The sequence below is a fragment of the Lolium perenne genome, chromosome 2, assembly GCF_019359855.2.
Source record: "Lolium perenne isolate Kyuss_39 chromosome 2, Kyuss_2.0, whole genome shotgun sequence".
Lineage (NCBI taxonomy): Eukaryota > Viridiplantae > Streptophyta > Magnoliopsida > Poales > Poaceae > Lolium > Lolium perenne.
This window is the reverse complement of record NC_067245.2, coordinates 5,135,956-5,161,226: the sequence shown is the minus strand read 5'-3', so window position 1 is coordinate 5,161,226 and position 25,271 is coordinate 5,135,956. Positions and strand designations below refer to the sequence as shown.

Sequence of the window (25,271 nt, the reverse complement as noted above, 5' to 3'; positions counted from 1 at the left end):
CTCCGACCCCCTACCTCCGCCGTGCTCGCTCGCTTCTCGCCGTCGACGACGACAACCCCCTGGCCGTTCGATCATCGCCTGATCCAACGTCCCTCCTCTCCGCACCGGTTCGGTGAGTAACTCACCGACGCGTGGGACCCGCCGTCAGACGGCCTGCTCGCGCTGGACGCCAAGTGGGCCGGCCCAACTCTTTTTCTCTCTCGCAGCCCAAGTTCTTTTCCCGCGCAAGCCCACCGTTTGAATTCAATTTTGGAAATTAGAAAAATATCTTAATCTGTTGCAAACTTTGAAATTCAATAGTGACAAATCTACTTGGCCAAATTTTACAAACTTTATATTTTTGGAAACCTTAGGAAATTATCTACACAATGCCACTGGATAGAACCCTAGATATTTTGTAGAATTAAAATGACAAAATAAACAAAGCAGGGACTTTTCTGCCTTATAATAATTCTTAAAAATCAACCATAAATGCTTTTCAGTTAATTCCACCTCCAATAATTCACATTTCACTTATACTAATTGTTTCTACAAAAATATGCCATGCCTACTTTGAATGATCATGGCTTAGTGGTTTTAAATGCCTTTATGGCTATTTCTAGTCAAAGATTTTGTCCAAAACTATTAAGAAATCTTATGAGGGAGTTTTCTCTCATTTAAATCTTGTCACCATCAATTCCAAATGAAGTGGAGACTCTGGTTATTTAGGTCCCATAGGAATTGTTGGTGATATTAAATCTTGTTATGCTAGAATTAAATGGTATGAGGTGCTCACCTCATTTAAATCTTTTTCTCCAAATGATAAGTGTGAAGAGGTTGACTTGGGTCAACCTAGGTCACATATTATGCATAAGAGAACTTAAATCTTAATAAGAGAATGAGAGGAAATTATTTCTCTGAAATATCCAAAGTAACATTCAAGTTTAGTATGAGAGGAAATTATTTTTCCTAAACCAATAAGAAAAACACATCCACCCACCAACTAGTAATATGTGATGCTAGTTTAAGTGTGTGAACCATGCTTGTGCCTAGTTTAGTAAATTAGTTTGGTGTGATGATTGTGTACCCCGTATTCGTATTTTAGACGCTAGTACCGAGGAGTACCAGGAGGAGGAGGAGGTCTACTTCCAAGAAGAAGAAGACCACTTTGACCAGTTTTCCAACCAAGGCAAGATAATACTCTTGCAAAGTGCAAGGCTCACCCTGAGCAAGGCATTACCCCATTTACTTTATGCTTATGTTCCTATTTTCCCAGTTTTGCTTTACAAGCTTTATTTACCTTTGTTTTCTCAAAGTACCTTTGATTTATAATTTATCAAGTTAGTATGGAGTGAGTACAAGAGTATCAAACTTAGCCTAGAAGCAAAGCAAATACTTAGCACCCCTCATACATAGTTGCTAGTGCTAAAATTAAGATGACTACTCTAGTTGGGAACATGTGTTGATGAAATGATGATGGTGAAAACCGTGGAATGATTAGTCATTTCCATTGAAAGATTTTTGAAGGTGAATATGACACTGAAGTTGACTTGGTGACGTTGGCTAAAAAACTGATGATTGAGTTGGATGCGATACCCTTCCAATTTTTGAGTACCCCCACAATACCTGATTATGGGTAGGGCTTAGCTGGAAATTTATGTGTCTTAGTATGGGTTCCCTCTAAACAAGCGTCATCGGGGTTATGCCGAAAGCTGCCTCTACCACAAAAGAGATGATATGATATGACGTGAATATGAGGTGAATGTCCGGCCCAAGCCTGTGCGCTTCCCGGTTAACAGCTTGGTTTTCACCGGGAGGCCAAGCTCATGGGGAGAGGTGCCTATACTAGGGTGTGTAAGTGAAAGGTTAACGGTTGATGATCCGCGTACTGAGTTACGATTATTCAGGGTTTTATCCCTGACGGATGAAATCAAATGTTGTGGCACAAGTGTGCGACCTCTGCAGAGTGTAGAACTGTTCGAATAGCCGCGTCCGCGGATATGGACAATTGGAAAGGCCATTCGGTTTCCGTCATCAGAATTTATATCTTTGTGACTGGTGTTTTTGAACTTGGACTTGAACGGTGATTTTGATCGGGTATCACAACAGAGTTGTGGGAATGACACTAATGTTCCCACTTGAGTTAGTTAGCACATGGGGAGTTGTTTACAAAAGTGTTTATGAAATAAAATTGGCTTTATGCAAATAAACTTAGAGCTTAGAGCACCATTATGTCAATGCTAGTACTTACTTTAGTGTTAGATTGCGAGTACTTAAAGTACTCACGGCTTTGTCCCTGGCTATTCAAATGGCCGTAATATGAAGCCGAGCAGCATTTTAGGAGGACGATCAGCAGGACGTCTACCACAACTAGGAGCTTCTAACGTCAAGCGTTGGCCTGTGGACTAGAGAGTCCTTGTATCTTACGCTTCCGCTATGAACTTGTGTTTGTTCGTTGATCTTTAGATCAACTATTTGTGTAATATGGATCATGTGATTCCAATTTGTAAGACATTATGGTTTGTAATGAATGATGACTGTGATACTTAACTATTATGCCTCGCAACAACAATTTCCTGGGATTGCGATGTATGACATAATAGGCATCCGGACTTTAAAAATCCGGGTGTTGACACACACTCGCGCACAACATGATATTTTTCTCTCCAAACACAGGGTCGTGGATCCACCCTGACTTTGAGGGGCGGGGGGGTGTTAGAGCTATATTTGTATATTGTATTTCCCCACTTGTTAGGGGGTTTTCCTGCATATTTCCACCTGTACATGTACTACATATTGTGGCCTTTGGTCCCTGAGGAATACAAGCTGTCTATTCCTATCACTACCCACATAAACCGTGAGAAATCATCGACAACCAGGAGAAAGTACCTCTTCCTCCCGGCTTCTCGGGCCCGATGGGCCCACAGAGGTCACCGTGAACAAGCTGTAGCTGCCGTGTAGCTCTACATTTTGATTCATCTGGAAACGGCAAATGGCGTTGCTTCGCCAACATGCAACCATCACATATTTGGTCCACTTGCTCTAACATGGGCATCCCCTTTACCATGCTCTTAGCTACTAGTGAGCGAAGTGAACGGAAGTTGACATGCCCATCAGCCCATATATACCTCATGTGCATAACCAGGAGGACTCCTTCGTGTGTGCCATCAATGATCAAGCACACAAGTTCGTGACAAATGTCCAAAGACAGCCATCACCGCATCCTCTCGCCGAGTATTTGCAACCGATTTCATCCAGCTTGGCCTAAACCTGATGATATTACTCTTAAGCCTTGGAATGAAATAAACATCCGACCACGTGATAAGCGTGGTAAGCAACCAAAAATTTTAAAAAACAATTTATGTTTGTTTAATCTACGATCAAAAAAGAAATAAACATCCGACAATATTAGGTGCTCTCCAATGTGGCATTGTAGTGCTCGGTGGTAGGGGTCAGCCATTGAGAGTGTGGGCCTCCATCGCGAATCTCTCGTGCCAGCTGAACGGCAGCGATCGAGTGCGGGCGTCATAAGGCCACGGCCTGGCACTTACCGCTTTGCCATAGCACGGAGCCACGCCCACATATCTCTACATTGGATCCATCCATCTCTGACGGGCTGTGCTCCGGTGTCCCCCTTGTCGAACGACGTTCACGTGGTAAACGTGCGTTTGGTTCGTGACCAGAAAATATGGATGATCCCATCCCAAAACCGAATATTTCTGAAAAAGGCTGGACCCTATGTTCCGAGTATTTCATGACTAATCTCACTAGCCGCCCGAGAATCCATGGCCGTCGACGCGACTCCGACACCTGCCACCGTCGTATGTGTGGCTCCCCACTCAGCGGCGGCCACCATGTCACGATGAGCGGTGGGCTTGCTTTTCCGCGTGGCTCCCCAGCTCGACATCGGCGGCCTCCAGGGCGCGGTAAGCGGCGGGCTTGATTTTCAACGTGGCTCCCTAACTCGACGGCGGCGTCCTCCATGGCGTGGCGAGCAACGAGCTTGCTACGTCTCGCGCCACACCCACCGAAGAAACGGCCTCGCTAAGTATGTGCGGGTAGTGACCTTGCTAGGCACGGGTAGGCGGCTGCCCGCTAGGTCCGGCCTCCACCACAAAGGGAAAAGGACCCGTTAATTACATATTATTAACCGGTGTGTTAATGGTATATTTATATTTTTCTATTAATCGTTAATTAAACATATTTTATTCCATCTCAACCCGTACATGTTTGTCCATGAACCAAACACACGTGTTAAGTCAACCCACGAAGAGGTATCAGCAGATCCTAGCCGTCTAAATAGAACAAAGTTTAGAGGGGGGGACACCGGAGCAATAGCCCTGAAGCCAACTCTGCCCTTTATGGCTCGATCAAGCTCAGCGAAGTTTCTCTAAGATGCCAGTCATATGTAAGTACCATGACGTCTCTTGGTCACCTGTAAGCTTTGGCCCCATTTTCTCTTCATTGAGAAAAACTTATCCTTCTGGCACTGCATCTGTGACAACACTAAATCACAAGTTTCTATCAAAAAGGGCTGGATCTTCCTCTTCCTGCTCTGCAAGATTTACCTTCTCTTGCTCGCTCTGGCAATCGGACTGAAAATGACCATTTTCATTACAGTTATAGCATCTGACATTGGCAATATCGAATTTACCTTTCTTCTTTGGGATTTTGCTAGTTCTCAGCTTCTTTTGTTTGCCCGTTTTCATGCCAATTTTGCCACGGTCGCCGCTCTTCTTCGCACCTGAACCGCCCGAGCCACTCGTACCATCATGGCTCTTCTTCCCCTTCATGAGCTGTTCCAGTGCAATCGTTACCAGCATCAGCTCCGCCACTGCTGCGACACCGCCGCGCTGGTTTTCCTCATGTGAAGCCGCCTCTCAACAGCCTCACATGGTGGTGAGGTCACCCCATTGCTCGATTGTGTTCACGACATTGGCAAATCGACCAGGGACTACACTGAAGAGACGTTCAATCACATCTTCATCGCTGATCTTCTCTCCTAGCGATCGGATCTCGCCGACCAGTGTGGTCAGTTTCTGTGCAAACCCAGTGATCGTCTCGGAGTCCTCCATCTCCATGCGTTCAAGTTGGCGCTTGAGCTGCTTCGCCCATGCCTTTTTGACACGGTCCTCACTGATGCACATCTGCCGGATCGCCTCCCACGCCTTCGCCGCGGTGTCATGCTCGGTGAGCGCCATTACCATGGAGTCCGGGACAGACTAGGATAGGGCCGCAAATGCGTCCTCATCCTTCGCCGGATCGTGCTCACCATTTCCCTATATTGCGCTCCAACAATGGAGGGATCAGAGGATGATCTTCATCTTCACCGCCCACAAACCATAGTTCGTGTCCGTGAGTTGCGGGTAGTGGATCGGGACACCACCTCCTCTCGACGTCGAGTGCACCACCACGGCGCCCCCACTGGCCCATGCATCACCACCTGGCCTCTTTCTCGGCGGTGTGTACTTTCCGCCGCTGCTCGGAGGAGTTTTGTCACCCATCATCAGTCACCGCCGCCTCTACGCCACGAACTGACACCACTGCTGCGATCGCGTCCAATAAACAGAGGCTCTGATACCAAATATTGGATCTTAGGCCTTGAACACTAAACGATCTTGTGGATTTTCGGTGGAATTATGAGTTCATCACTCTGAACTTTTCCCTGCACTCAACAAACACTCAGGAACAAAGAGAGACTGGGGACAGAGTTTTGCGATGCATTAAACCAAGCGTCCTTTTCGCTTTTCCTTTTATTCAACATAAGGAAAGACTCACAAACTTGGACCGGATCCTATGCCATGATCCACTTCCATCGTGCCATCCCACGATTGAGATCATGACTCGGTCTGAAACTAGAAACAGATGTAACAAGGGACGTACAGATTCAGTAAAACAGAACTGTTGCGCCAACAGACTCATAAACTGATGAATTAAACTACTATGCCGATGAGCTTGACAACCTTTCAAGTACCTAGCAGCTCCCAAGCCAGACAAACACACCAATACATATTAGTGGAGACATATGGTGCGTGAGTAGTTAATCGAGCGTCGCGGTGACACCAATCTGGTAGGCAGCTGATCGATGTAGTAACCACATGCATTTTAGAGCTCTCCTGAGTCCTAAATATGATAGATAGAAAACAGTAAAATCTGATTAGGAGTGCTGTAAACAAACAAATAGTTATGACTAGAAGCTAATATGTCCACGCAAATAGAAAATACCTTTATGTAAATAATAATATTTTAAGTGGATCTGAAAGTATTGTACTGAAGGCGCACAAGAGAGACCTTCTCACCTGACAACTGGGCAAAACCCTCACGCAGCATCTCCAAAGCAGACAAACACAAACGCAAGCACTCTGACTTGTAGAATCTCAAATAAACAACCAAAACAATTACATCAACTTCCTGTCGTTAGAAGCACACTGAATCACGTAGTAGTCTTGGATCCTCTTGGTTACCTAGACATCAGAGTGAAAAGGAGAACCAAACAAGAAAAATTCAGAAGACATGATGAAAAATGACCTCAGATAGATATATGGAGAAATCACATTATATATAATCCCTTCGTCTAAAAATAAGTAACTCAACTTTGTCTAGAAAGAGTTATATCTGCACACCTTTTCAGAGTGTAGATGCATCCATATCTAGAAAATTTTGAGTCACTTATTTTTAGACACAGGGTGTACAAGTTTTAGATATTCGGCAGTAGACATGTTGCACACCTGAGAAGTGATCCTCTCGGTATGGTCTTCTTGTAGTACCGTGAATGAAGCGGACTGAAGAGGCGGCGGCTTGCCTCCAACCCATCCCAGTGGAGCATGTCCCACCAGTCTTTCTCGCAGTCCACCACCGCCATCGGCTTGTATTGTGGACGGCCAGCATGGATGGCTGGTAGCCGCCTCAGACTCCAGCAGCCTCTGAGCTTGATGGTCTCGAGCATCGGCGCGGTCATGTTGATTTCGCAGATGTGCTGCAGCATGGGGAGCTCCTGAAGATGGATAGTCCTAAGGTTCGGAAATTCTATGTTGGTAGCAAGTTGTTGCCAGTATCTTTCATCTCCATTCGGGAAGATTTGCCTGAGCTCACCACAGTATGTGATGTGCATAGTTTCCAAGCTATCCAAGGTAGGAAATGACCAGGGAAGTACAAAAGTGAGCCTGGGGCAGGCGTGCAAATGTATATGTTGCAGCTTTGAAAAGGCATTCTTATATCTGTCTATTTTATTTTTTGATTGTGAAAAGGGGACAACAGGTTTTTCTCTAATACTAAGACTTCTGCTCCAAATGCTGCGGGCTGCTAGGAGGTGGGACACCCATAATATCTCTAGGCTCTTGAAGAAGCTTGGTGACATGTGGTACGTCTCAGCAACAAAGGCAGTGTGTATCTTGGGACACCTCTCAATACGACACCACCTGAGATGTTTGAATTGTTTAGCTTGTTGGAGTTCAAGGTTAGCAGCAGTGATGGAGCAACTGTCATGCACGTGTAGGGACTGGGCACTATTCATCAAGGAAATTATAATTTCAAGACCATTTTTCAATTCCCAATTGCAGCCTCCTTTGGAAAATTCAATGTGACGCTTTGAAGGGAGAAGCTGATTGGAAATTTGCTTCGAGATGTCTTCACTATCACCCTCTTCGGAAACCTCCTCAAACACATCTGAGTAGGGGAATGATGATGATCCTACTACTGGGATAAGATACAATTCATTATCAGAGCCGTCATTTTCTGTTTCCTCGATCTCTAGAAGTTGTCTAATACTGAGAGTTGATGAGATATACAAGCGGAAATTACTACCAAACACATGGAAGCCTCGAAAAACCTTATATCTGTAGCCACGACATGTGTGTAGTCGATGTAAAACACGTAGTCGGTGTAAAACGAGACCTGTGTGTAGTCTTCCTCGGAGTATGTATGAGGTCGGTGACTGTCACCATCTAGTTTCGATCTTGTAGGCTTCCTCTGGTGTCCACACATAGCGACCTCAATGGCGGGTCCTCTGCATCAAGCCAGCACACTCTCCGCAGGTTCTCACAGCCTATCAGAAAGAGGCACACCAAGTTCTCCACCTTCAAATTTTTGAGGTCGAGTGTTTCGATTGCTGTCTCAGAAAGGTTCAACTCCACTAGGTTTGGCAATCCCCGAAGGAATACATTCTTCAGTCGTGCACAACCTTCTAGCGAGATCTTTGATACTTTTGGAAGCTCTTGATTATAACGAGAAGAAGGCCGAACTTCCTTTTCGGGTATCTGCATTGAATTCTTCCACCTGGATGCTTTTCCATATCCATCAAAACTGAATGACTCCAATGATGTGGACATGACATCAGGCTTAACATGTTGCAACCCATCACAACCATCAAGAATAAGCACCTTCAGTCCAATTGCGGCTGACAAGTTTGGCAAAACTTGCATGGCACTATTTCCAGATAAGTCAAGAAGCTCGAGCTTATGCATGCCCATGAATGATTCCTCTACAAGTGTTGTCAAGAAAGTAGAAGAATTGATCACTCGGAGTCTCCGAAGATCACACAACCATGTCATGTCAAGCTTATCCATGCACCAACCAGACCTAATAGCTCCTGTATTCGTCAGATTTAGCTCCCGAAGTTCAATCATCAGCACCATCTTTGTTGGGGACAGGATCCAGTCCCAGCGTGTATGACGTATGTCCAATACCCATAGGCTTTTAAGAAATGTCCATTCTGTATCATGTCCTTCACCAATTATCTCTAAATCTTCATCTTTGCAACTGTCTATGTAAACAAATCTTAGATTGTTGCAGCAGATAAAGGCGGGGATGCAAAATTGAAGGTGCACCAAGAGATACTCAACACACGAAGTTTGCTAGATTGCCCAAACAAGTGTTTAGGCAATATTGCTGGATGATCAGATTTTTCTAGTGCCAAGAAGTATGACGTTGTCTCCTTGGGCACACATTGGATATTTTGTACCTTGGCATTCTTTGATGTGATTGAAACCCATCGGCTCTTCTTTTGTTGTCGATTAATAGTCCGGCGAATAAACTCGAGATACTCATTTTGAATATAGTTCAGTCGCATTGCTTCCTGTAGTTGGCCACCAATCTCCCACGCATTATCTCCAGATACGATCCCATCACACACCCAATAGTTAGAAGCATGGGTGTCCTGATAATAGTCAATGGAGTTGTCATATTTATATTGCAGGAGCGACATGTAGAACCAACAATCTGCAATTACAGTTGAGTTGGCATCATGGTTAATTTGGGCAGCCTCTTGATGCACTAAAGGTAGCAGGCTTCTTAGAACTCGTACGGAAAGGAAAACATGAGCACTTTTCACTTTGTCTCTGATTTTAGGATCGAGTCGAAACCTCCCCTGAAATGTCCACAACACTTTGCACCTCCAGTCAAACACAGGAATGCCAGATGCAGCCAAATCAACCTCACTGTCACTCCCATTGCTTAAAATCATCAAACACCTGCGGCCATCTAAAATTTGGAAGATGAGCTTAGCAACCTTGAGTATCTCAGCTCTAGATCCTCTATCTAACCCATTGAAATCATCTTCCTCGTCTTGCTTATCAAACAAATCCATTGCAGATCTGTCGAGCTTCAGATCCTTTGCAATCCTTCTCTGCATGTCTCTCCTGCTTTTCCACACTGAGCAATCCGCGTGGATAACTACGTCAAACTTCGACCTGGCTGGTTCTGCTATGGCAGCTAGAACGGCAGACGCACCGAGTCCATCACACCAACCATCAAAGTATATAATATTATTTATACCCTGATAGAAAGGTTCGGCATTGCTCAGATATTTTTTAATTATCTCATCCACAGTATCTTGAATGGCGTAACTCCTCAACTCCTGAAGCAAAACAACTTGGTTCAGTGGCCGTGGCTTATGTTCCGAATGCTTAATACATATGCATGTGAAAGCATAAAAAAAGGATAGTAGCGAGGGTCCGATCCTCCGAACCCCGCACCGTCTCATCCTCCGAACCCTGCACCGTCCGATCGCAACCTAGGTAACCATTCCGATGACCCTCCCTTCTTCACAGCGATTTTAACGGCTCCGGTATGTGCCGAAAGGTGACGTCATGCTAATGTGCTGATCTAGTTTCTAAAGTTTTGTGAAATACGTCTAAAATTTGTGAAAATTTATTTAGTGTTCAAAGTAAAGTTTCACATATGTTTCTCACGTGTTTTGAAACATTTTGTACTGCAAATTTGTTTTAATTATGTTTCAGTTTTGTCAAAAGGGGTACAAGTAGCCTCACCAATCTCAAAGAATAATTTGTGGTGGATGGCACTCCAGCACATAACGTTGGCTGTAAAAAAGAGTTTTTGTCTCTTCTTCGCATCGTCTGTCCGCTCGACGAAAATGAAACACATCTCAGAAGGTGACTCGGGTGTAGGCCTGGCGGCCGCTAGGCACCGCCGAGGGAGGAGCTGCAGCCGTGCGACATAACAGTCTGTCGCAACTCGCAAGCAGCGGCAAAACCTTAGCAGCTCCGCCGCCAGAACTTGCAGCTCTCATGATCAGCCACAGCTAGCTAGCAGCACCTACCAGCCGCCCAACGTCGTCCTTCCGAACTCCAGCGAGCAACCTATCGGCTCCTAGCATTGTTGCATGCTCACAACATCGACATCTACTGATGGTTGCAGCGGCATCCACTCCTTGGTCATTGTAGCACTAACAGCCACAGAGGCGGCCGACACTGACCGCTGCAGCTAGCCGGACGTGGTCGCTGGTCCCGGCCAGTGCCCACTACCTAGCGGCGGTGCCCGCCCATCTAGCCGCCTGACCTTGGGAGATAATTGGGGCGGCGGTGACCCTATCGGCATGGAGGCGGGACAACGAGCAGGGATCGAGCGGCAAGGATGGAGAAGTCCGTGTGGACCACGGGTAAGCCCCCTCACCGCTCCCTCATCTACCTCTCCTCTCTCTCCCCCGTCTCGCATACTCTCTTGATCTGTTAGCGACTGCAGCGGCAGGCACCACAACACCGCTAGCACGTCCTCATCTTCTCTATTCCACGGACCACGGCCACCGCCAGTGGCATCCTCTGGCTGCCGTCGTGACTGTTAATGATAGGATCTATTTAGCTGATATTTTCTATTTATACGAGATTGTGTATATCTCCTACTCTTCTTTTTTTTTGCGGGAAAACTTCAGGCTTTTATTCACATGAAACTATTCCAGCACCATCAGCTTGGAGGCTGGTCGTGAGGAAACTAGGTGCGAGGTCCATCCAACAGGGCGTCTCCTCCTGCGTGCATGCTAACTTCGCACACAGGTGAACCGGCACATTGGCTGCCCTCTTTACATGCTAAATAACAAAAGAAATAAACGATGAGGCTAGCCCTTCTATTTCTAACAGAACATCTGCTACTACTGAGCGAGAAACTGCGCGTGAGTCCTAGAGGATAACAACCTCTAAACAGTTTACTTCCATCTCCACTCGCGAAAAACCTCGGAGCTTGGCGAAGATAAACCCATCTCGGAGAGCCAAAGCCTCAGCACTCTGGCCCGTACCAAGGTTGAGGCTCAACTTGCCAAAGAAAAAGAGGCGGCAGAGGCCGCGAAGTGTGCCGAACAAGAAACGGACCCATGCGGGGAGTCCTCGGTGCCAGAAGGGTCTGGCACAGGAACCGCTCTTGGTGCCCCTGCCAATAAGGGCCGCAGAGTAGCAAAGAAGATTGTTGTACAGGGTACAAGGCCGTGAACCCGCCAAGCACGGGCGAAAGGACTGGTGTCTTAATGCGTTGCTTATTCTGGAACATTCGAGGGTTCGGGCGTAAGGGGCGCTGGACCCTGCTTAAGGAGTACCTTCGAAATCACCACATAGATGTGGTATGCCTTCAGGAAACTGTCAAACAGGAGTTTACTGGAACTCCGTAGCTTAGAAGTAGGGGAAAAGTTCTTCTGGCATTGGTTACCTGCAACAGGCCGATCGGGAGGCATGTTGATGGGTTTCAGAGATAGCCGTTTCGAGATTGGTAATATCGACATGGGACAATACTTCTTGAGTGTTACGGCCTTGTGGCGTGCAACCAACCTCAAGCTTGAGATCATGGGGATCTACGGGCCGGCTGATCACTCCCTCTCAAGGGAATTCCTCGATGAGATCACTCTCAAAATTAACCGCACAGTTGATCTCATTATCATGGGTGGGGACTTCAACCTGATACGGAGTGAAGAAGACAAAAACAATCATAGGATTAACTGGGCTAGGCTCAACATGTTCAACGAGGCTATCAGTGACTGGGCTGTTCGGGAGATCCCTCGCACAGGGGCGAGATTCACCTGGACAAACAAGCAGCTTAATCATGTCCGTAGTGTGCTGGATAGAGTTTTTATCGCGCCAATTCTAGAACCTCGGTTTCCTTTGTGTTCAGTGGTAGCTGAAACTAGTTTGGGTTCTGATCACACACCACTGATCCTGGATACTGGGGAAGACATTCCGATTAGAAGCAACCGTTTCTTCTTTGAAACAGGCTGGTTTGAGATTGCTGATTTTCACCATTTGGTGTCCCAGGTGTGGGATCGCCTAGGCTCTCAGATTGGAGGGAGAGACATCACTGACTGGTGGCAGGGCATGAGCGGTGGTCTGCGCCAATATCTGAGGGGTTGGAGCAAGAATATCGGCAAGGAACAGAGAGTCATCAAGTCACAACTGCTTGACCAAATCAAACTGCTTGATGAGGAAGCCGATGCGGACGGTTTGGAGGAACAAGGTTGGGCCTTGCGGTATCATCTCAAAGAACAACTCATCAATATCTACAAGCTAGAGGAGGAATACTGGCGACAACGAGGCAGAGTGCGTTGGTCCTTGCAAGGGGATGGAAACACCGCGTATTTCCATGCCGTCGCCAACGGATGCCGAAGGAAATGCCTAATATCCTCTCTCAATATGGAGGCTGGCCCTATTATGGATAAAAGACTGATCCAAGAGCACATCTACTCCTTCTACCGGGATCTGTTAGGCTCGGATAATCCACATCTCTGTGGACTTGCTCAGCATGCTTGGGAACTTTCACCTAGGGTCTCTCCCGAGGAAAACCTGCACTTAGCTCTTACGTTCTCGGAAGAAGAGCTCACGGCCATGGTCAAGGAGATGAAAACCGACACTGCACCGGGTTCGGACGGATTCCCAGTGGCTTTCTTTTCAGCGCTGCTGGCCCTTAGTAAAACATGGGGTTTTACACATCCTCAACGATTTTATCCTGGGGAGGATCGACATCGCCCGTCTAAACTTTGGTGTGCTATTGCTTATTCCAAAAGTGCCGGGTGCTGATAGAATTACGCAATTCAGGCCAATTGCTCTTATCAATGTGATCTTCAAGATCGTCTCCAAGGCATTTGCCACAAAATTGGACCCGATTGCTAACTGTGTTATCACCCATAATCAGACGACATTCATAAAGGGTAGATTTATTCTTGACGGGGCTTTGGCTCTTCAAGAAATCATCCATGAAATGAAAAGCAAAAAGCTAGGGGGCATTTTGCTAAAGCCTGACTTCGAAAAAGCCTACGATAGGGTCAATTGGGAATTCTTGACTGAGGTTCTGCGTGCAAAGGGTTTTGATGGCGGAGCCGTTCACAGGATCATCCAACTAGTAACCGGAGGGCAGACCGCTATCTCCATTAATGGTGAAATTGGGCCTTTCTTTCGCAACAAGAGGGGTTTGCGACAAGGAGACCCTCTCTCCCCCTTGCTCTTTAACTTTATGGCGGAAGCTCTCTCCATCATGCTCTCTAAGGCAGGAGAGGCAGGCCACATCTTTGGAGTTGTGCCTCATCTGGTTCCCGGGGAGGTTTCGCATTTGCAATACGCCGACGACACCTTGATCCTTATCTAGCACGACGAGAGACCGATCATTAACCTAAAATTCTTGCTTATGTGTTTTGAGGAGATGTCCGGGCTTAAAATCAACTACCACAAGTGCGAGGTGATCGTTATGGGGCAACCAATTGAGGTGCAGCAGAGGGTGGCCAACATGCTCAATTGCAAGCTAGGAGCATTCCCCTTCGTGTACTTAGGCCTCCCTATTTCTGATCGCAAGCTTTCAATAGACCAATGGATGTTTCTGGTTAGAAAACTAGGCCTAAAGATTGAAACTTGGTTGGGAAGATTTCTTTCCTCGGGAGGAAGGATAATTCTCTCCAACTCTTGCCTGGCTAGTTTGCCCATGTATGCCATGGGACTATTCTAGCTCCAAGATGGGGTTCACTCCAAATTTCACTCGCATCGCTCTCGGTTCTTTTGGTAAGGATCGGGACCAAAGCGTAAATATCACTTAGTGAATTGGCCGGCGGTTTTCCGTCCTAAGGAAGCCGGGGGGCTAGGACTGCTCAACTCCAGGGAAATGAATATAGCTCTTATGCTCAAATGGGTTTGGAAATTGTACCAGGGGGACAATGCCTTATGGTCTCAGATTATTCGCGCCAAGTATGCTACTACGACCGATATCTTCGCTGGATCAGGGGTGGGGGCTCACCTTTTTGGAAAAGCTTGCATAAAATCAAACACTTCTTCAAACTCGGAGCCAAACACATGGTTTATGATGGGAAACGTACCATGTTCTGGCTAGACCTGTGGGTGGGACGGCACCCTCTTAGGGATTCCTTCCCCAACTTGTTCAACATTTGTGATAATCCACAACTTCTTGTCGCCTCAGCGTGTGAAGAGCCCTCGAGACTCAGGTTCCGAAGATCCTTTAACTTAGCAGCCGACAGGAATGGGAGGAACTACAACATATTCTAGAGCATATCAACCTCTGTCCTGGGGAGGACAAGGTAGTCTGGAACCTCGACCCTTCGGGATGTTATTCAGTTTCTTCAATGTACAACAAGCTATCGAAGGGAGCCTCGGTAGCCTTTTCTAGGACATTTGGGAGGCCAAATTACCGCTTAAAATTCGTATCTTCAACTAGCAGCTCGTTCTTGATCGTCTCCCGTCCAGCCTTTTGATCGCCTCGAGACTTGGCCCGGCCACTGGGCGCTGCGCCTTATGTGACAGTCCGGAAAACACCGATCATATTTTATTTTCTTGCTCGCTCGCCAGATTTATGTGGAGTGTGGTTAGACAGCTGCTAGAATGCCGTTGGTCTCCCACATCCTTTGCTCAGTTTTTTGCTATTCTCTCTAGTTATTCGGGTCGTCCTCGGCGTCTTATTTGGACTTTGTTTGCGGCTCAAAGTTGGGCGCTTTGGAACATACACAATAAGCATGTGTTTGAATCTAGGGTGATTTCGAAACCTGCTAACCTTCTTTATAAAATCATTGTTATTTTGCAGCTGTAGGCGCCACTCGCAAAGCACCAAGACAGAGCAAACCTGTTGGAGCTGACAAGGCAACTAAAGCTTATACACGCGGACATGGTGGCAAGTGAGAGCTAGGTGGCGTTGGCTAGCGTGCGCGAGCTCCAGGATCGTGCAGGGGCAGCCGTCTGGAGGCGCGACAGCGTTGCTTCGCCTACTTCTATCCTGCTTTATCGATCTAGTTTGTTTATCTCATAACTGTGATGGCTAAGCTGTATGCCGCCACTATGTTTCAAACCTAAGGGCTTTATTAATTTAAAGTCGGGCACTAGCTGCCTTTTATCTAAATTAGAGGATCCATGATACCCAGATATGGCTTACTCCAAGCCCCAATGAAGCCAGAAGATGATGTCGTGATCCCTCCTGCTCCACCCTTTTGTGCATCGAACGAAATACCGTCCCTTCCGCTAGAGTACTAAACTCGTTACGTGCCATTAGAGCACGATAATATGTTTTAATAGAGTATATCCCCGTCTTCTCGAGTCCCCAAGCCCATGTGTCATCACCACCACCTCGCCTCTATGGAATATTGAGGATAGCATCAGCCTCCGGGGTTGTGAAGTTGTTTCTAACCAATTCCAGTTTCCATGTTCCATTCTCCGTATCGATCAAGTCAGATACCCTATTCAGATCATCCCTGCTAATCTGGGCTGATGGTGTCATGGTTCGGATACCAGGTATCCACTTGTCTATCCATATCGACACTGAATTTCCATCTCCGATCCTCTTCAGAAGACCGAGATTTAGAGCTTCCCTCCCAGGCACAATGGCCCTCCAAGTAGCAGATGATCTACTAGGAACAATAGCATGCATAAAATCGGTATATGGGAAGAACTTTGTTTTCAATACCCGAGCGCACAGAGACTCCGGATTGGTGATGAAACGCCATCCATGCTTTCCCAAGAGAGCCAAGTTAAACATCTCAAGGTTTCGAAACCCCATGCCGCCCTTACTCTTCAGTAGTGCGAGCGACTCCCATGCAATCCAATGCATTGATCTTCGATCAATGGAGCCACTCCACCAGTATCTAGCCATGTATGAGGCCAGTTGCTTACATACTTTATTAGTTAGAAGAAAACAACACATGCTGAAGGTTGGAATTGCCTGTATCACTACCCTCGTAAAAACCTCGCGCCCAAGACAAGAGACCATTTGCTCAGAGCCTCTTTGCATCTTACTCTGGATCCTCTCGCCAATATGGTCGAAAGTTCCACTTGTGATGCGCCCAAAGGCCGTTCGTAGCCCCAAGTATCTTTCACTAAAGGCTTCCACGGTAATGCCCAATAAGCCCTTCAGATGTTGACGAATAGACAGAGGTGTGTTAGGACTAAAGTAAATGGAACTTTTCTCCCTATTCACACATTGTCCCGAACATTCCTCGTATATCCTCAAAATTTCACTCAATCTATTTGCACTTTGTTCATTCGCCTTCAAAAAGATCAGACTATCATCAGCAAATAATAGATGGTTTATCCATGGTGACCTAGGAGTGACACGAATCCCTCGATCAACATAATTCCCAAACGAGTTCAGCAGGGTTGTAAACCCTTCTCCACAGATGAGAAATAAATATGGCGACAACGAATCACCCTGTCGAAGGCCCCTTGTAGGTGTAAAATATGGAAGCATCTCCCCATTCGCACGGATAGTGAACCTTACTGATGTCACACACTTCATAATCAAACGGACAAACAAGGCACTGAAACCCAACTTCAGCATGATCGCTTGCAGATAAAGCCACTCAACTATGTCATATGCTTTCATCATATCGAGTTTGACTGCACTAACAAAATTCTTCCCCTTCTTCCGTTTCCTTATTGCATGCACACTTTCATATGCAATTAAAACATTATCCATATTCAGGCATCCGGGAACAAAGGCGATGTTCTTCTCCAATAATCTCACACAAAGAAACTCTAGCTCTATTGGCAATGCATTTGGAGGCAATCTTATAGAGAACTGAGCATAGAGATATGGGCCGATATTGAGAAATTCTTTGAGGATGTTTTACCTTTGGTATCAAAGTAATAGATGTGTCATTCAGACCAAGAGGAAATTATCCCCCATTCAGGAAACCCAAAATAGCCCGCTCTAGATCATCGCCAAGGAGCATCCAGTGTTGCTGAAAAAACCCCACAGTAAAATCATCCACACCTGGCACTTTTGATTGCGCCATTTGGAATAACACATACCTCACCTCCTCCGCCGTATAAGGTTTTTCAAATGTTTCATTCATGGCAGGTGAGACTCGAGTTGGAACGAGGCCCAACAGATCGTCCATGGATCTGAAACCCTGAGATAGATAAATAGTCTGAAAGAACTCCTGGATTTCCTCGCAGCTTTCCTCCCAAGTACTACATTTTCTGCCGTCCGAGCGCTCCAGCTCGGTGATCTTGTTCATGCGCTTTCGTTGAGCAGCTTGGGCATGAAAAAAAGCAGTATTCCGGTCACCTTCACGCAGCCGTTGAACCCGTAATCGCTGCCGCATCCAAATTTCCTCCCTCCGGAGGTTCTCTCTAAGTTGTTTCACAATCGCTTGATCCTCATCATTTGGTCCATGGCCAATAGATCTTCTGCGCAGCTTTTCAAGCTTCTGTCGAAGCTTTCTTCCTTTGCGGGCCAGGCATCCAAATTCCTTTGAACCCCATGTGCTCAAGCTTGTTTTCATTGTGTCTGATGCCTGCATAGCACCGCTCAGGCCATCGCCGCCAGCTCCCTTGTTCCATTTTTCGAGAACCAGCTGATCATAATCCACATGAGTTTGGCGCCACATGTTCTCGTACCTAAATTGTTGACCACCTCTTGCACCCCCTTGAGCCATACTCGGTCGGACGTCCACATGCACAAAGAAATGGTCCGATTCAGTTGTTACAATGTGTCTCACTTTCATATGCTCAAACATATTCAGGAAGGCAGCGCTACCAAAGGCTCGGTCTAGCCTAGCCTTTACCATCTGCCCATTGTCCCAAGTGTATTCCATCCTAGACCAGGCAAGATCCTGGAATGAGCACTCCTCTATCACCTCTCTAAAGGCTCGCATTTGCCACTCCGGTCTCGCCGCCCTGGAGAAGTGTTCAGATGCAAAGAGTGTTTTGTTGAAATCTCCCAGGCACAACCAGACCGGATGCTTAATCGCAAACAGTGTACGAAGAAAGCGCCAGCTATGATGCCTATCCTCCACTTTAGGAGCCCCATAAAATCCTGTTAGTCTCCAGTCTCTCATACATTGATCATTATTCCACACCATCACATCAATATGGCAGGAACTGATTTTTTTTAGCTCAACGGACACCTCAGACGTCCAAAAAAGAGCAATACCACGACTTAGGCCTTCACAAGATGCCCCAAAGCATCCAGCAAAGCCCAACGAATTCTGTAAACCTTCCACTCTCTCCTTGGAAAGTTTCGTTTCCATGACAAAGAGAAGGCTGGGACGCTCTTGCTTCACCACTTTGTGAAGCTCTCGAACAGCAGCCTGGTTCCCAAGCCCGCGGCCGTTCTAGCTTAAGCAACTCATTGTTCCCGGCAGGGCTGCTGAACAGCCTCTGCAAAATTTTCAGAGTTTGTCGGGATTGGCTTCTTCTTCTTTGCATCAAACTCTCCTTCCCCAGCCTTATTACTAGTCTCTGTCGCAGAACCTGGAGTGACGTTGGCAAGGGCCAGAGTTCCATCAGCGACGTGCTCCTGTGCTGACGTGATCATCAGCTGTGGTTTCTCCACCTTTCTATACTCCTGGGCGGTACCCCGCTTCTTGCGTTTGTGAAAATTGTTCTTTTTCAGCAGAGAGGAACCCTCCGATCCTTTCTCTTCAGCCGTGCTCGAGAAACGTGTATCTTCCTTACTCTTTGGAGCATGTGAATGCCCGCTCACCAAGCCCTCGTTGTGAGAATTTTTCTTCCACTCATTAGGGGCCCACAAATTCTTCCCAAAGTGGAGATTACCATGCTCATCCCGAGAGCCTGGAGTTGGGCAGAAAGTATCCTCATGACCCAACCTGCCATAAGAAAAACAGAAGTGTGGTATCTGCTCATATTGCACCTCTTATATGTCCACGCTATTTCTCTTGGCCAAGTCGATCAAAATCCATCGCCTAAGTGGTTTGGCAATGTCAATTGTCACCCTGCATCTGACGAAACCACCCAAATCATCAAATTAAACACCTGGCGCCTTCTTATCAATCTGGTGCGCTATTGGAAGCCACCACTTATTCTCCCGCAGATTGAAGGGAAGATTTAGGACCCTAGCCCATGTCTAGACCCGATCAAAACACAGTTCTAAGGGTGTCATGCAATCCTCAAATTCTTTCAAAATCATAGAATTTTTTGCTTACATGCCATGGAGGTCCCTCCCATACGCGGTCCCGATCCCGCTTCGTGGCAAACTCAGCAATAAAACAGTTCTCTCCGAAATATAGGAAGAACAAGCCCTTCGGATTGCCCCACGTAGGGTGCAGTGCAGCCGATATGGTATGTATGTGGAATACACTACGAAACAGCACCTTACCTACCAGCATCCACTTTTCCTTCGCTCCCTCCTCACGATCATCCACCACCAGAGGGGTAACCTCTTCATTGTGATGTCCAGCTTCCCAAGACCCTCCTCCAGTTTTGCCCTCTCCACCCTGGGCGGCAGAGTCACCGTCTCCTTCCCCTTGCTTCGATCCGACGAGGCCATGTCTCGTCACAGGAAACTTGATCGCCCCGTCGATGAGATCAGCGTGCGCTGCCGGTGTCCACGAAACCCTAATCGCCTCTACGAGAGGGGCTCCGAGAGTTACGGAAAAAAACTGATAGGGAATGAATTGTGATGTGTTTGTATATCTCCTACTCTTTGGCAAGGATCGGATGTGATCCTTTGTTGCCTTGTACTCTATGTTTGTACCTATCCATCTATATATGAGAAGATACCCCCGATGGGGAAGTTCACGGAAAATACAATCTTCAAGGGCCAACGCTAGCAATCAGCCAGCCGTACAAACACCTTTCATCAGCCATCTTCTGGACCATCCGATCTAGTAAAGTGGGTGAATTCCGCGCGTCCGATCGTGGTACAAAAACGGTTTACATGTAACAACTTTTTTATAGTATGTAACATTGGTGTCCAAATTTTCATTTAGTCACGAAATAATGGTACATTTTATTTTCACCAGTGGTACACAAAAGATTCCCTAAAGTACGTAACATTTTTCTTCTACGTATGTAATATTTTCAAAAATACGACATTGTTATACAACATTTCTCTGCGATACATCTAACACTTTGGTTTAATGTATCCAACATTACATGGTAACGAATGTAATATTGGTTCAAATCTATTTGTACAAAAAATTCAGGAGACACAAGCATAGCCGGTCGGCAACGAAATCCGTCGGTGGCGGAGAAGCGTTCGGTGAGGAAGCTGATGCTCTGTCCCATGGCGTGCGGTGGCGGCCAGCCGCATCAATCTTGTCCGCCCCTGGTTTGAGGTTCGGGCAACGTATCAGCCATCGTGTGCGGATCGAGGTTCGTCCGTTTCCATGGTGGAGCATGTGGATATCCTCTTCTCCGGCCCCGACAATGCGTAGGGAGGATTCCCTTCAGGCGGCGGGCGCTCGACCCCTCCAGGCGGAGGAGCGGGGGCTCTAGCTGTCAGCGCAGTGGACTCTAGGCGGTGGCTGCATAAAATGAATCCAGGCGGCGGCGCGGGAGCTAGGGAAGGGGCTGCGCGAGAGCCCCTCCGATGGTGGCGCGAGGCTAGGAAGGGGGCGGCACGGGAGCCCCTTTGGCAGCGGCGTGGGGTAGGAATGGGGAGGCGCGGGATCTCTTCCAGCGGCGACGCCCGTAGAGGAACGGCCGTGGCCAGGGCAGAGCAGAGAAGCACAGAGGAGGAGCGGATGCGGCAGCTAGGGCGCGGAGGAGCGGCGGCGGGCTGCATCCATGGTGCGGCGTGCGGGTAGCGATGTTGCATCCATGATTAAAATGTTGTGGCACTATGTGTAACCCGGGGGTGGTGCTAGCGATCCATGTGATATGCACAAACTAATACAAATCTTGTGCATCCTACTTGGCTCACTAGAATAATCTTTGATCAAGTTTGTGTGTCCAATGTAAGTTTGAGGCATGTTGTTCTTAAGTTGGCTCTACTTCATATTCATTTTTGGTTATGTCTCGTTGCAACGGCCGATGATTATAATCTAGCTATATGTCAATGATTAAAAGGTTCTCGCGCTATGTGTGATCCCGGGGCGGTGCTAGCGACCCATGTGATATGCACAAATACAGTTGTGCATTATACTTGGCTCCCTAGCACCGTCCCTTGGGTTTGTGTCGAAAATGTAAGTATGATGCATATTTTTGAGTTGGCCCTACTTGGTGTTCTCTTTGGTTTTGTTTCGTTGCAACGACCGATGATTATACTATGGCACCATTTAATGAGAAAAGGAGCCGATAAGACCTTATCATATGTCTATGCATATTGCTTGTGCATTTGATTTGGTCTTATAGGCACTCTTTTTTCCACGTGTGTCTTCATATGAGGGTTTACAACTATGGATACTTGACATTTCTTAAAAATACAAATATGACTTTAATATAATTATTAACATAACTGACCATGCAAGAAATGAATATATGCGCAAACTGTGCCCAAGTCAGGTCTGAGGACAAGCAGTTTGTCATAATGTTCTTACATGACCTTTAAACCATGAAGATATGTTTTAATTCAACATGTTGTGCCTCTAAGTTATTCGTATATAGTTGCGTTCAAACTGTCTTTGACCTAATTGTTGTTTCTTTCGTATAATTGTGCCCAGGCTATCCCCCGTAGCGCAAGGCGTGACTTCATGGAGCCTATACATAGAAACATTAATCAATTATGAGAATTTGAAGTTACCCTCTAGCAGGACACACTGCCCACACTCGAGAGGACCTTTAATGTTCAAGTCACCAATGAGGAAAAAACCAAACCTATTTCCATGGTCCTCGTTGGATACAACTTACGGAGTTCTACAGGATGCAGCCCGGGACGACGTGTCATTTCTACATGGGTCGTGTATTCGGCCACACCTACTTCAACTATAAAGACCTCCTAGACTCCTCTTCGTATGATGGAAAATACCACGACTCGAGAGATGCTGACGGGGCAATTGTCAATTACCCACCTACAGAGCTGGTGCCGGAGCCGAACATGGAGTAGCTACGCGCATAGTTAGCTATATATGTTCTTCTTACTAATGTGCTACTTTGATGCACGATGTTGCTACATTACACTATGTTCCTACCTTACATGATGTTGCTACTTTGATACATGATGATGTTGCTACATAACAGGTTGTACTGTATGTATATTGGAAAAAATAGTTTGTCTTAAATACTGGAAGCCTGCGGCTTTGTGAATGCGCCACAAGTATTTGGATTACTGGTAGTGTGCGCGTCCTCACCAGCTCCGGCTCGTCCACCAGGCCATTTTAAACGTGTGTCATTGCCTCATATTTACTATTGGGTGTTTAGAATGGACAAATGGTGCAATTAGTTTCATATGGCAGATTTTGTAAAGAAAAAACGCGTAGTAAGCACTTTGGCCCCTGAAGGGTATTTACGAAAATCGTGTATAATACGAGCAAATTCTGTGGCGCACCTAACACTAATTCTATGGTGCACCTATTTCTGTAGCGCACCGAGGCATAGGTGCGCCACAGAATGTCTTAATTCTGTGGCGCATGAGCACGTGCACCACAGAATCCTTATTTTAATGGCGAAGATTCTGTGGCGCACCGTCCATGCGCCACAGAATATGCATATAGGTCCGCCACAGATGAGCCTTTCCCTACTAGTGACTGTGCAATTAGTTTCATATGGCAGATTTTATAAGGAAAAAAAGCATAGTAAGCACTTTGGCCCCTGAAGGGTATTTATAAGATATAGAATATAACCTCATAAATCATAGTGAATCTCTTTACAGAAGACCACGACGCAAGAATAAAGGCAATATGTTTAATTTCATGATATATGCGAGCTGAAGATTAAGTCCACCTGTTCCTGCACAGTACGATATGTTAACTTCTCGGACACTGTTATATTATTGCATACTGCGTATGTTGTGAGAGAATAGAACTGGAAATGTGCAAATCGAAGCAAACTAATAAACAGCTGTGTACCATAAGGAATGATATTCTGATAGTGAAGAAACAGAAGATGCAATACCTTTTTCCAGAGAAGACCAATTATCAGTTCAAGCAGCGGCTAGTCTACCCCATGATCAGTTGTAGGTCCAACAGCTCCTGTCGGCATGATATATCAGTACTCTGTACGTACTCCAATACTGTTGGGATGTTTTGGAGACCAAACCAAATGAAATGTTTGTCAATGTACCTGGTAATTAGCAGCCTAACAACCTTGTGGAAGGAAGCAGAGAGAATTTCCAGGAGCCTAGCCAATATGAAATGCTCAGCTAACGAAATCAAGAGGTTTTCAAATGAAAGTGTTATTCATGCTTCTAAGGCTTAATATGACAAATAGCCCAGAACCTTAACTCATCCGGTTCCTGCACATCATGATATGTTATTACTTCTTCAGCATTGCCACATATTCCCATCATTACATATTTACATAAGCAAATACTCACCGCAGTTTTGACAGAACGGAGTTGCCAAGATGTAGGTGCTGGAAAAAAATAGGACAACCGAGGGGCAGCAATGTGATCTCTGAATAAAATATACTAGTAGTGAAGAAGCAATAGATTTGTCTACAAAAGGAATCAGAATAGTCGAATACCTTGTCCTCACAGAAAACCGGGCGGTTGCCACCTCAAATAGAAGCAAGTATAACCCATGATTTAGCTGCAAGTCCAACAATTCCAGGGTAGCAAGATATGCCCATCAATTCCCTGATGTTGCGAGACCAACATGTACATTATGCACCAATAGTTGACATAGTATGCAGATTGAGCCAACTGAGATGTTTGGGTCGAACCTCAGTAATTAGCAGTTGCAAGCAAGCAAGGAGAATTTCCAGGAGCCTAAACGCTGGTATGAAACCCTCAGCTGAGAAAGTGCATGCAGAGGTCTTCAAACGAAATTGGTTTGGATGTTTTTTTAAGGGTTACAAAAGCAGCTGCCTCCACGCTTTTGGCATTAGTCCTCTTCTTTGCGTAAAGGAAAACACGAATCATATACTTTGCTTGCATTTGGAGGCAGACGTATCATCTTTTCCGATTGCCGATGAGAAGATCAAATTTGATTCGTAAAGAGAAACAGTTAATGTGATGACCCACGTTTCTGATGCCACTCTCCGCGCACGTGTTTATGTCCGTACGATCTTGGGAAGAACAGATCGGAGGCTGTCCATTGCGATCGTTGGGTTCGTTATTTTTTTACCTGGTCTGCGTTTCTACCATCGCTGTTTCTACAATTGGACTGTTTTATTGTGGGTAAAAAATATTTTAAATGCCTACTTTTTTAAAATATCACAATGGATGATAAAAGGGTCTTTTGGGTCATGTCCACAAATTTTGATACGCTCCCTTCACAGCTCCTGAACTCGGACCCCCTCCTGGAATTAGCGATTCAGGCTTAGATTGTTTAATTAACATTAACCCTAGGACTTACTATTTATCAGTGAAGGTGATACCACCTACTGATTATAGTTTTGTTGCGTTCGGGAACAACAACAAACAATTTGTAGAACCGTGTTGCTCGCATCTTTGAGAGATATAAGAAATTCTGAATTGTTGTATTTTAGTAGCTTATGTTACTACAGGTTACCTCCCTTACACTTCGAGTCATTTGTCCGTCGGGTTTTAAAAAGCTTCAGCAATTTCGAAGCAATGGAAATTCCGGTGCCTTATGCGCATCACACAGCGTTTCTTTTTCATTTTTTATGTGGTTGAACACTGGAGCCTTAGTACGCTAATACTTGCTATCTGATTTGGTTTGCGTGTCCAGAGAGGCAGGTCAAAGGCAGCAGTATCATTGGATGGGGTCGGCGGTGTTGTGGAGGGCCGGT

The 25,271-nt window shown here is 46.1% G+C and overlaps 1 pseudogene; it reads right to left on the bottom strand.

Annotated features, from left to right (window-relative positions):
* Positions 1 to 5,702: 5,702 nt before the first annotated feature.
* LOC139835382 (uncharacterized) lies at positions 5,703 to 24,960 on the bottom strand (annotated as a pseudogene).
* Between the last annotated feature and the right edge of the window lie 311 nt (positions 24,961 to 25,271).